The sequence below is a fragment of the Silene latifolia genome, chromosome 5 (genome assembly GCF_048544455.1).
Source record: "Silene latifolia isolate original U9 population chromosome 5, ASM4854445v1, whole genome shotgun sequence".
In the NCBI taxonomy this organism is placed as follows: domain Eukaryota; kingdom Viridiplantae; phylum Streptophyta; class Magnoliopsida; order Caryophyllales; family Caryophyllaceae; genus Silene; species Silene latifolia.
The window spans coordinates 24,382,762-24,388,573 of NC_133530.1; the positions used below are offsets into that span (position 1 = coordinate 24,382,762).

At 47.4% G+C, this 5,812-nt stretch overlaps 1 long non-coding RNA gene across 1 annotated transcript; it reads left to right on the forward strand.

Moving 5' to 3' along the window:
- The first annotated feature begins 5,175 nt into the window (after nucleotides 1-5,175).
- Nucleotides 5,176-5,593, forward strand: LOC141657075 (uncharacterized). Its single transcript, XR_012548653.1, has 3 exons — nucleotides 5,176-5,227; nucleotides 5,317-5,409; nucleotides 5,507-5,593. It is a non-coding gene; the product is annotated as an uncharacterized LOC141657075 (long non-coding RNA).
- The last annotated feature ends 219 nt before the right edge of the window (nucleotides 5,594-5,812 follow it).

Sequence of the window (5,812 nt, forward strand, 5' to 3'; positions counted from 1 at the left end):
AAGGCAGAAAAGGGGTTCAGGGACAGAATTCACCCTGAACAGTAGCAAAGAGAAATCGCGCCCTTTGGAAGAGGCGCGGCGATTCTTGCGTCTGTTCAAGGGTGAGTTCTGGCTTGTGAGGAACGCAAATCGTTAAGGTTAATTGGTAAATTAATGGATTGATTGATAATATTTACTCGGATGAAAGTGATTAATGAATTATTTACATATGATTGAGGTCATAAAAACAGTAAAACATGGATGAGACGGAAATAAACGGATTAATTATGTGAAGGGTCGATGTTAATGAATGATTAATTAAACTAACTGAACGAATTAAACTAAACATGATGAACGACGACGAATTAATGAACAAAACAGGTGAAAATATATCAAAAATGAATCCCAGAAACTCAACATGAACGAATTGAATCTCTAAAACCCGAATTGAATATTAATGACGGAAACCCGCAAATATTGATTATGTGGGATTAGAGTCGGATTTATGACGATTTAAACATGTTAACGATGATGGTTAATATACATATGAATTATTAAACTATCATGTGAGAGAATTAACAGACGAACAAAACAAAAGAAATAAATTTGATACGAATTACAGAGGACGGAGGAAGAAGAAAAGAAGCAGGAACTGCGGCAGCCTCACGAAGAGGCGCAGCAGGTGCTGCGCTCCTTCGAAGAGGCGCAGCGGTTGCTGCGTCTTTTCTCGACGTCATCTCTGGAAATCCGCAAAAAGGTTTTAAAGACGGTTTTTAGAAATCGGTTTTAACGGTGTATTCGACATAAACCTTACAATTGTTGTACAATAAATAAAATACAATAAATAAAAGGAAATTATACACCCTCAGACTTACATGTTGACGGAACGAGAAGAACTAAGAAGATCGATTAGTGATCTCGACGCGAATGCAAGGAAAGAGTGCCCTCGAAAGAGGAAAACGATTTAAACAGATTGATTAATTAGATTGATTGAGTGTAGTGGTCAAATTGGTCGGTCATGCAACGGAGAGGCTGGTACCCGGAAAGATCCGAGCTTACGTGGTCGGAAGTCCAAGCACGTAGGCGCCAATTAGTAAGAACGAAGTCTAGAATGCAAAGGGAGAAGAGAAGGGCGGACACTCGCGTGAGAAATATGAGGAACGAAAGCTCCTATTTATACTAATCACGTGAAGAAATAGGGTTTCGGAGACTCTTTGGAAGTGAATCTCGGAAAGATATGAAAAAGATACGTAAACCATGCAAAGAAGGGCACGGGAAGAGGCGCGCGAGCCATCGCGTCTCTTGGAAGAGGCGCAGCACCTGCTGCGTCTATTCCCAGGAGGTTTCCTCCTGCTTAAGAAAGATTTCCGCGTTTAAGTTATGGTAGGACGGAAATAATTCGATTATCTTTTGAATATTACGAGATATTATTTGCCAAAAGATAAAATTTGAGAAATATGGAATAGAAATATCCGGAACATTCCGAACATTCGACTCGGGATTTAACGATTATCGAAAAATGGAGACGGTTTTTGACCGGACTCGAATGTACTCTAATTACTGCCAAAATGACCGTGTCGGCACGTAGATGACATTTAAGAGGTTGACATTATTATTTGAGCAATCACTTGACGATAATCTTACGAACTGTCACAAATCGTTCCGCGAATCAAACATGCGGCCCAATCATCACCGGGTGGTTTGCGAGGGTGCGAAACGAGGTGTCTACACAGCCCCCACTTTGACCGAGGCTTGGACAAGGCGAAAGTCAAAGTATAGCCATCAGGTCAATCGAAGATTACAACCTGACGACTATGGCGACGCGAGGCGGCTCAAGGGGTCGAACCAAGGACTGTCGTCGGGAACATTTTAGAGTCCGTCGACTATCGGGAGGGTCGTTTAAAGTCCATTAGACTACGTAAGGAGGCTCGCCAGCCATAAGAAGAGATCATACCTGAGATTTAATCGAACTTCGCGGGGAACAAGAGATATTGAGAACAAAGCGGGACGTCGGTAGAAGGCTGGGGGGATCCGCTTGCGTCGGTCTCAAGCGAACTCGGGTTGGGGAACATGTCGACGACTAGGAACATCTTGATCGTCGTAGGGGAAACCTTGAGTGAGCAGTACTGCAAAATACTACTGCGCTGGGGATAGACGACCAGGAACATCTTGATCGTCGTAGAAAGAAAGTCTTGAGTGAGCGATCTTGCAAAATACTCTGCTACTGGATAAAAATTGAGCAATCTCACGAAATATCAACGCGGGATAAAATGATCTTGGACAATACTTGCGAAATCTTTGTCGCTACTGGATAAAACGTGGGCCGGAATGAAAGAAAATCGTCGAAACGGACCAAAATGACAAAATGTCGTCGAGGAAGAGGCGCACCAAAGACGGGCCCACGAATAACGAACTCATAACGGATTTTTGAAAATCCACAAGGAGGGAACAAAAGGAAGAGGCGCAGCAAGAGCTGCGTCTCTTGGAAGAGGCGCAGCACCTGCTGCGTCTTTTCCCCAATTCAGCAATTCTGCGTAAAAACGCGAAATCAGAAGAGATTCATTTTATTATTTCGAAACACAAATCACTCTATTCTCTCTCAAATCTTCACCATTTCCGCCAAGGTTTGATTCAAAAGCTTGCTTTAAATATGACTAATCGAGGTATGTGCTTTAATCTTGCATTAATCTTCCATATTTGTCGAATTTTGAGCCGCGAACATTAGGGTTTTCGACCCTTTTGATCGAAAATTTGGGGCTTTTCCCCCAAATGGATTTGTCTTGCCAAATTGATGCTAGAAATGGATAATAGGTAATGTTAGGAACATAACCATGTATTTACTTTGAATTTTCATCGAGTTTTGAGCCCTTGAGCGAATTTTGAGACGGTTTCACAGCTAGATCGTAAATTGCTTCGAAAATGGCCTTAGGATTGCCCATTTGTGATGAAACTTGATATTTGGGATCCTTGGGTGATGGGTAAACTTTCTACCATCTTGGAATTTTGGTTTGTGACAACTTTTTCAGGACACTTTTCTAGGGCATAACCGCCATCATAGCGAAATGCTGCCGAATTTTCGACTCGAACCCGAGACTAGGCCTTGACTTTGACTTGACTTGACTCAACTCATCACATGAGTGATTGAATTGGTGGGAACATGGCCAAGGATGGCCAGAAATGGGGAACTCCCGGGCCTTGAAGGCTCGAAAATTTCTTAACAAAGGCTTGTCGTCATGGGACGCGGCCTGAATTTGCTTTAATGTATGTAGGTGACGATGCTTCTACTTCTGGGAGAGATCCCATGGACATAGACGCCGCTGTTGTTGAGGAGGCGCTAGAGCGAGGCCTTCACCGCTGCGGTGATGGGCTGCTGCGGACGAGGTTCCCGAGGAGGAGGCTGAGGAGGAGGAGATTCGAGACGGGCCCACCTCGGACGAGGGGTTGTCGGTGAGAGGAGCTCCGCGTGGGCCGAGACACAGGGAGAGTAGGCACCTTGTGTGGGCTGCGAGGGGTCACTTGTCCTACAGGACGGTGAAGAGCTTGGTAAATAGGAATTCCCTAACTCATTACCTATCCTTTTCTATTTTTGTTCAAATTTCTTTCAAATTCACTCAAAACTAAAGATAGCTTTGTTCCAAATCATAATAGGAGGCCGGGAACATCCGGTCGTTCTCGGGGTACACGACAGCGATGGAGCATTACGAGCGGCTGTCGGAGGAGGAGAGGGCCATGATCGAGCGTGGAGCGTTCGGTCCTCTGGTTCAGGTCTGGAGGGATATCGTGAAGAGGAAGTTGCGGGCCAACCTTAGCCTGGTCCGCGCTTTCTTGGATCGATTTTGGGATACGACTTCCACGTTTCACCTGCCTTTTGGTGAGGTGGGAGTCACTTTGGAGGACTACGGCATGATTTACAGTGCCCGTGCGGGATCGAGGAGATGGTGTGGCCGGAGACCGGCATGAGGGCGGATTCGGCCGAGGCGAGGAGGTTGATCGGCCGGGAACACATCGCCGAAGGCTGTTGCGGTGCCGGGTTTGGTACCCGTACCTACGTTCGAGATTACTTTGCGGGAAGACCCGGCATCGGTGGTGATCGATGGGAGGGAGACGGCTCCTCCTCCTTGTACAGCTGAGCAGAGGGCTCGTCTGTGGCTTTGGTGGTTCTTGTCTTCGATTTACCTCGGAGACAAGGGTGAGAGGCTGTCGACGAAGCTTCTCCCCTTTCTTTCTGACCTGAGTTCCCTAGGGCGTTGGGACTGGGTCACTGCTGGTTTTGCGGTCCTCATCCGCTTCATGAGGGCCATGGTTCGTCCGGAGTTGATGGAGAAGGGGACTTCTCCCCGGCGCCGTCGGACAGGACTCTTGTTGGAGTATGAACCTTCCTTTAGACCAAAGTAAATTCCTTTCTTTTATCAAAGATCGAAAGATCGTCATTGACTATTCTGTTTTGCAGGCGTGGGTGTACTCTTACTTTCCGGGCCTCGCGCCCAAGAGGACGGAGCCGTTGGAGAGGGCCTATCCCGTGGTGAGGGATTGGGTCATGTGCCGGACGAAGAGCAAGCGTTCTTCTCACAATGTCTACCGGCGGGATGTGAACGCTCTTGGTGGCGAGCGTGAGTATCCCATTTGTATTCATTCACACCTTCTTATACTTTGTTTTAAATTGATCATAGGAATGACCTTTGCCTTTATATTGTCGCAGTGGGTGCCCAGACCTTGGGCGGAGTACGCTGGAGCGCCTCCTTTTGTCGCTGAGGTCCTTCGACCTAGGAGCTCGAGTCGGCTGTTGTTGTGGACGTCGATGGGTCTGTGTGGTATCCGGGCGGCGGTTAGCTCGTCGGTGCTTCGGGCGCGTTGACGGTTCCGTCGATCCTCCTAGGACGATGTTTAGGAGCCTTCGAGGCCGAGAGGGAGCGGACTTGGGCGGTGCTAGTGGCGACGACCTTCTTCTCCCTGACGAGGATTACTCGGCGTTCCTTTACGGGAGGTTGGCGTATTGGCCGGTAGTGGTGAGTATCTTTTGTTTTCTTGTTGGATTTTGATTTTCTAGAATTGCGACGAAAGATCATCGATTAACGAGAGCCATTTGTCTTTTCAGGAGGTTGAGGCGGCGGGCATCGAGCCCCCAGAGTACCCCGAGGCCCTTGAGTACACTGACGCTACTGGGAGGACGACGATCTCCGAGCTGCGTAACTTTGACGTGGCTGTGACGGATGCTGGCCTAGATGACTGGCAGCATCTGATTCGGAGGGTGAGTTCCCGTTTTGCATAGTTTTCGTGTAAGAACACATTTGATTGAATTTGTTCAATTTTGCTGAAAAATTTTTTTTTGAAATGCAGGTCGCGCCATCTCGGTTCGTGGCATTATGGAGGGTGGCCAACCGGCTGCGAGCTACCGCCATCGAGGCACTCATCGGTGGTCGGGGTCGTCAGGTATGAACCTCACTTGACTTCTTTTGATCTTTGGTTTTTTTTTTTTTTTAGTTTTGTTTGAATTGATTGACATGAGTCAATTTATTGTTGTCCATAGGCCGATCGTGAGCTGGAGCGAGAGTTGACCCAGTCTCGGGAGGAGACGGCTCGTTTGTCGAGGGAGCTCGAGTTTCGGGACGCCGAGATTGCCGCTCTTGCGGCTAGGGTTGCCGAGCTGGAGGGTGTCCAGCAGTAGCTTTTGTGTACATTTGGACATCTGTTTTTGAAACATTTTTGGACTTGTTTTGGGGCGCAAGCCCCCAGTTTACTTGGATTTGGACTTGTTTGGGGCGAAGCCCCCAGTTTGCTTGTATATTTGCTTTTTTGTTGTATATACGACGGCCTGAGTGCCTTTTCTTTGCTT